This window comes from Pseudophryne corroboree, chromosome 3 (assembly GCF_028390025.1).
Source record: "Pseudophryne corroboree isolate aPseCor3 chromosome 3, aPseCor3.hap2, whole genome shotgun sequence".
Lineage (NCBI taxonomy): Eukaryota > Metazoa > Chordata > Amphibia > Anura > Myobatrachidae > Pseudophryne > Pseudophryne corroboree.
This window is the reverse complement of record NC_086446.1, coordinates 113,459,939-113,464,938: the sequence shown is the minus strand read 5'-3', so window position 1 is coordinate 113,464,938 and position 5,000 is coordinate 113,459,939. Positions and strand designations below refer to the sequence as shown.

Sequence of the window (5,000 nt, the reverse complement as noted above, 5' to 3'; positions counted from 1 at the left end):
AACCAGTAGTTAGAAGTAGAAAAGTTCTAACAGAAACCACAAAGCTCATCTACAGCCACACCACACTGGATACGCCCAATCTCATCTGATCTTGGAAGCTTAGCAGTGTTGGGCCTGGTTAGTACTTGGATGGGAGACCACCTGGGAATACAAGGTGCTGTAGATATTTTTATACTGCCAACACCGTTCTGTTGATGCATTCCATTTTCAAACGTATTCATTTATGAACCAGTAGTTAGAAGTAGAAAAGTTCTAACAGAAACCACAAAGCTCATCTACAGCCACACCACACTGGATACGCCCAATCTCATCTGATCTTGGAAGCTAAGCAGTGTTGGGCCTTGTTAGTACTTGGATGGGAGACCACCTGGGAATACAAGGTGCTGTAGATATTTTTATACTGCCAACACCGTTCTGTTGATGCATTCCATTTTCAAACGTTTTCATTTATGAACCTGTAGTTAGAAGTAGAAAAGTTCTAACAGAAACCACAAAGCTCATCTACAGCCATACCACATTGGATACGCCCAATCTCATCTGATCTTGGAAGCTAAGCAGTGTTGGACCTGGTTAGTACTTGGATGGGAGACCACCTGGGAATACAAGGTGCTGTAGATATTTTTATACTGCCAACACCGTTCTGTTGATGCATTCCATTTTCAAACGTATTCATTTATGAACCAGTAGTTAGAAGTAGAAAAGTTCTAACAGAAACCACAAAGCTCATCTACAGCCACACCACACTGGATACGCCCAATCTCATCTGATCTTGGAAGCTAAGCAGTGTTGGGCTAGGTTAGTACTTGGATGGGAAACCACCTGGGAATACAAGGTGCTGTAGATATTTTTATACTGCCAACACCGTTCTGTTGATGCATTCCATTTTCAAACGTATTCATTTATGAACCAGTAGTTAGAAGTAGAAAAGTTCTAACAGAAACCACAAAGCTCATCTACAGTCACACCACACTGGATACGCCCAATCTCATCTGATCTTGGAATCTAAGCAGTGTTGGGCCTGGTTAGTAGTTGGATGGGAGACCACCTGGGAATACAAGGTGCTGTAGATATTTTTATACTGCCAACACCGTTCTGTTGATGCATTCCATTTTCAAACGTACTCATTTATGAACCAGTAGTTAGAAGTAGAAAAGTTCTAACAGAAACCACAAAGCTCATCTACAGCCACACCACACTGGATACGCCCAATCTCATCTGATCTTGGAAGCTTAGCAGTGTTGGGCCTGGTTAGTACTTGGATGGGAGACCACCTGGGAATACAAGGTGCTGTAGATATTTTTATACTGCCAACACCGTTCTGTTGATGCATTCCATTTTCAAGCGTATTAATTTATGAACCAGTAGTTAGAAGTAGAAAAGATCTAACAGAAACCACAAAGCTCATCTACAGCCACACCACACTGCATACACCCAATCTCATCTGATCTTGGAAGCTAAGCAGTGTTGGGCCTGGTTAGTACTTGGATGGGAGACCACCTGGGAATACAAGGTGCTGTAGATATTTTTATACTGCCAACACCGTTCTGTTGATGCATTCCATTTTCAAACGTATTCATTTATGAACCAGTAGTTAGAAGTAGAAAAGTTCTAACAGAAACCACAAAGCTCATCTACAGCCACACCACACTGGATACACCCAATCTCATCTGATCTTGGAAGCAAAGCAGTGTTGGGCCTGGTTAGTACTTGGATGGGAGACCACCTGGGAATACAAGGTGCTGTAGATACTTTTATACTGCCAACACCGTTCTGTTGATGCATTCCATTTTCAAACGTATTCATTTATGAACCAGTAGTAAGAAGTAGAAAAGTTCTAACAAAAACCACAAAGCTCATCTACAGCCAAGCCACATTGGATACGCCCAATCTCATCTGATCTTGGAAACTAAGCAGTGTTGGGCCTGGTTAGTACTTGGATGGGATACCACCTGGGAATACATTGCGCTGTAGATATTTTTATACTGCCAACACCGTTCTGTTGATGCATTCCATTTTCAAACGTATTCATTTATGAACCAGTAGTTAGAAGTAGAAAAGTTCTAACAGAAACCACAAAGCTCATCTACAGCCACACCACACTGGATACGCCCAATCTCATCTGATCTTGGAAGCTAAGCAGTGTTGGACCTGGTTAGTACTTGGATGGGAGCCCACCTGGGAATACAAGGTGCTGTAGATATTTTTATACTGCCAACACCGTTCTGTTGATGCATTCCATTTTCAAACATCCTCATTTATGAACCAGTAGTTAGAAGTAGAAAAGTTCTAACAGAAACCACAAAGGTCATCTACAGCCACACCACACTGGGTACGCCCAATCTCAGCTGATCTTGGAAGCTAAGCAGTGTTGGGCTAGGTTAGTACTTGGATGGGAAACCACCTGGGAATACAAGGTGCTGTAGATATTTTTATACTGCCAACACCGTTCTGTTGATGCATTCCATTTTCAAACGTATTCATTTATGAACCAGTAGTTAGAAGTAGAAAAGTTCTAACAGAAACCACAAAGCTCATCTACAGCCACACCACACTGGATACGCCCAATCTCATCTGATCTTGGAAGCTAAGCAGTGTTGGACCTGGTTAGTACTTGGATGGGAGCCCACCTGGGAATACAAGGTGCTGTAGATATTTTTATACTGCCAACACCGTTCTGTTGATGCATTCCATTTTCAAACGTATTCATTTATGAACCTGTAGTTAGAAGTAGAAAAGTTCTAACAGAAACCACAAAGCTCATCTACAGCCACACCACACTGGATACGCCCAATCTCATCTGATCTTGGAAGCTAAGCAGTGTTGGGCTAGGTTAGTACTTGGATGGGAAACCACCTGGGAATACAAGGTGCTGTAGATATTTTTATACTGCCAACACCGTTCTGTTGATGCATTCCATTTTCAAACGTATTCATTTATGAACCAGTAGTTAGAAGTAGAAAAGTTCTAACAGAAACCACAAAGCTCATCTACAGCCACACCACACTGGATACGCCCAATCTCATCTGATCTTGGAAGCTAAGCAGTGTTGGACCTGGTTAGTACTTGGATGGGAGACCACCTGGGAATACAAGGTGCTGTAGATATTTTTATACTGCCAACACCGTTCTGTTGATGCATTCCATTTTCAAACGTATTCATTTATGAACCTGTAGTTAGAAGTAGAAAAGTTCTAACAGAAACCACAAAGCTCATCTACAGCAACACCACACTGGATACGCCCAATCTCATCTGATCTTGGAAGCTAAGCAGTGTTGGGCTAGGTTAGTACTTGGATGGGAAACCACCTGGGAATACAAGGTGCTGTAGATATTTTTATACTGCCAACACCGTTCTGTTGATGCATTCCATTTTCAAACGTATTCATTTATGAACCTGTAGTTAGAAGTAGAAAAGTTCTAACAGAAACCACAAAGCTCATCTACAGTCACACCACACTGGATACGCCCAATCTCATCTGATCTTGGAATCTAAGCAGTGTTGGGCTAGGTTAGTAGTTGGGTGGGAGACCACCTGGGAATACAAGGTGCTGTAGATATTTTTATACTGCCAACACCGTTCTGTTGATGCATTCCATTTTCAAACGTACTCATTTATGAACCAGTAGTTAGAAGTAGAAAAGTTCTAACAGAAACCACAAAGCTCATCTACAGCCACACCACACTGGATACGCCCAATCTCATCTGATCTTGGAAGCTTAGCAGTGTTGGGCCTGGTTAGTACTTGGATGGGAGACCACCTGGGAATACAAGGTGCTGTAGATATTTTTATACTGCCAACACCGTTCTGTTGATGCATTCCATTTTCAAACGTATTCATTTATGAACCAGTAGTTAGAAGTAGAAAAGTTCTAACAGAAACCACAAAGCTCATCTACAGCCACACCACACTGGATACGCCCAATCTCATCTGATCTTGGAAGCTAAGCAGTGTTGGGCCTTGTTAGTACTTGGATGGGAGACCACCTGGGAATACAAGGTGCTGTAGATATTTTTATACTGCCAACACCGTTCTGTTGATGCATTCCATTTTCAAACGTTTTCATTTATGAACCTGTAGTTAGAAGTAGAAAAGTTCTAACAGAAACCACAAAGCTCATCTACAGCCATACCACATTGGATACGCCCAATCTCATCTGATCTTGGAAGCTAAGCAGTGTTGGACCTGGTTAGTACTTGGATGGGAGACCACCTGGGAATACAAGGTGCTGTAGATATTTTTATACTGCCAACACCGTTCTGTTGATGCATTCCATTTTCAAACGTATTCATTTATGAACCAGTAGTTAGAAGTAGAAAAGTTCTAACAGAAACCACAAAGCTCATCTACAGCCACACCACACTGGATACGCCCAATCTCATCTGATCTTGGAAGCTAAGCAGTGTTGGGCTAGGTTAGTACTTGGATGGGAAACCACCTGGGAATACAAGGTGCTGTAGATATTTTTATACTGCCAACACCGTTCTGTTGATGCATTCCATTTTCAAACGTATTCATTTATGAACCAGTAGTTAGAAGTAGAAAAGTTCTAACAGAAACCACAAAGCTCATCTACAGTCACACCACACTGGATACGCCCAATCTCATCTGATCTTGGAATCTAAGCAGTGTTGGGCCTGGTTAGTAGTTGGATGGGAGACCACCTGGGAATACAAGGTGCTGTAGATATTTTTATACTGCCAACACCGTTCTGTTGATGCATTCCATTTTCAAACGTACTCATTTATGAACCAGTAGTTAGAAGTAGAAAAGTTCTAACAGAAACCACAAAGCTCATCTACAGCCACACCACACTGGATACGCCCAATCTCATCTGATCTTGGAAGCTTAGCAGTGTTGGGCCTGGTTAGTACTTGGATGGGAGACCACCTGGGAATACAAGGTGCTGTAGATATTTTTATACTGCCAACACCGTTCTGTTGATGCATTCCATTTTCAAACGTATTAATTTATGAACCAGTAGTTAGAAGTAGAAAAGATCT

The 5,000-nt window shown here is 41.9% G+C and overlaps 13 non-coding genes and 9 pseudogenes across 13 annotated transcripts; all 22 read left to right on the top strand.

The window, feature by feature from the left end:
- The first annotated feature begins 47 nt into the window (after positions 1–47).
- Positions 48–166, top strand: LOC135066288 (5S ribosomal RNA). Its single transcript, XR_010252540.1, has one exon. It is a non-coding gene; the product is annotated as a 5S ribosomal RNA (ribosomal RNA).
- Positions 167–273: 107 nt separating this feature from the next.
- Positions 274–392, top strand: LOC135061180 (5S ribosomal RNA). The gene has a single exon (XR_010247570.1). It is a non-coding gene; the product is annotated as a 5S ribosomal RNA (ribosomal RNA).
- Positions 393–499: 107 nt separating this feature from the next.
- Positions 500–618, top strand: LOC134901696 (5S ribosomal RNA). The gene has a single exon (XR_010175180.1). It is a non-coding gene; the product is annotated as a 5S ribosomal RNA (ribosomal RNA).
- Positions 619–725: 107 nt separating this feature from the next.
- Positions 726–844, top strand: LOC135061690 (5S ribosomal RNA). The gene has a single exon (XR_010248063.1). It is a non-coding gene; the product is annotated as a 5S ribosomal RNA (ribosomal RNA).
- A 107-nt stretch (positions 845–951) lies between these two features.
- Positions 952–1,070, top strand: LOC134887459 (5S ribosomal RNA; annotated as a pseudogene).
- A 107-nt stretch (positions 1,071–1,177) lies between these two features.
- On the top strand, positions 1,178–1,296 carry LOC135066287 (5S ribosomal RNA). The gene has a single exon (XR_010252539.1). It is a non-coding gene; the product is annotated as a 5S ribosomal RNA (ribosomal RNA).
- Positions 1,297–1,403: 107 nt separating this feature from the next.
- Positions 1,404–1,522, top strand: LOC135059409 (5S ribosomal RNA). Its single transcript, XR_010245812.1, has one exon. It is a non-coding gene; the product is annotated as a 5S ribosomal RNA (ribosomal RNA).
- A 107-nt stretch (positions 1,523–1,629) lies between these two features.
- LOC134901107 (5S ribosomal RNA) lies at positions 1,630–1,748 on the top strand. Its single transcript, XR_010174601.1, has one exon. It is a non-coding gene; the product is annotated as a 5S ribosomal RNA (ribosomal RNA).
- A 107-nt stretch (positions 1,749–1,855) lies between these two features.
- LOC134894965 (5S ribosomal RNA) lies at positions 1,856–1,974 on the top strand (annotated as a pseudogene).
- A 107-nt stretch (positions 1,975–2,081) lies between these two features.
- Positions 2,082–2,200, top strand: LOC135066581 (5S ribosomal RNA). The gene has a single exon (XR_010252825.1). It is a non-coding gene; the product is annotated as a 5S ribosomal RNA (ribosomal RNA).
- A 107-nt stretch (positions 2,201–2,307) lies between these two features.
- Positions 2,308–2,426, top strand: LOC134888128 (5S ribosomal RNA; annotated as a pseudogene).
- Positions 2,427–2,533: 107 nt separating this feature from the next.
- LOC135066580 (5S ribosomal RNA) lies at positions 2,534–2,652 on the top strand. Its single transcript, XR_010252824.1, has one exon. It is a non-coding gene; the product is annotated as a 5S ribosomal RNA (ribosomal RNA).
- A 107-nt stretch (positions 2,653–2,759) lies between these two features.
- Positions 2,760–2,878, top strand: LOC135061689 (5S ribosomal RNA). The gene has a single exon (XR_010248062.1). It is a non-coding gene; the product is annotated as a 5S ribosomal RNA (ribosomal RNA).
- A 107-nt stretch (positions 2,879–2,985) lies between these two features.
- Positions 2,986–3,104, top strand: LOC135060160 (5S ribosomal RNA). The gene has a single exon (XR_010246551.1). It is a non-coding gene; the product is annotated as a 5S ribosomal RNA (ribosomal RNA).
- A 107-nt stretch (positions 3,105–3,211) lies between these two features.
- Positions 3,212–3,330, top strand: LOC135066971 (5S ribosomal RNA). Its single transcript, XR_010253203.1, has one exon. It is a non-coding gene; the product is annotated as a 5S ribosomal RNA (ribosomal RNA).
- A 107-nt stretch (positions 3,331–3,437) lies between these two features.
- On the top strand, positions 3,438–3,556 carry LOC134889791 (5S ribosomal RNA; annotated as a pseudogene).
- A 107-nt stretch (positions 3,557–3,663) lies between these two features.
- Positions 3,664–3,781, top strand: LOC134891987 (5S ribosomal RNA; annotated as a pseudogene).
- A 108-nt stretch (positions 3,782–3,889) lies between these two features.
- Positions 3,890–4,007, top strand: LOC135066391 (5S ribosomal RNA). The gene has a single exon (XR_010252638.1). It is a non-coding gene; the product is annotated as a 5S ribosomal RNA (ribosomal RNA).
- Positions 4,008–4,115: 108 nt separating this feature from the next.
- On the top strand, positions 4,116–4,233 carry LOC134887856 (5S ribosomal RNA; annotated as a pseudogene).
- A 108-nt stretch (positions 4,234–4,341) lies between these two features.
- Positions 4,342–4,459, top strand: LOC134890100 (5S ribosomal RNA; annotated as a pseudogene).
- A 108-nt stretch (positions 4,460–4,567) lies between these two features.
- On the top strand, positions 4,568–4,685 carry LOC134894805 (5S ribosomal RNA; annotated as a pseudogene).
- A 108-nt stretch (positions 4,686–4,793) lies between these two features.
- Positions 4,794–4,911, top strand: LOC134891986 (5S ribosomal RNA; annotated as a pseudogene).
- The last annotated feature ends 89 nt before the right edge of the window (positions 4,912–5,000 follow it).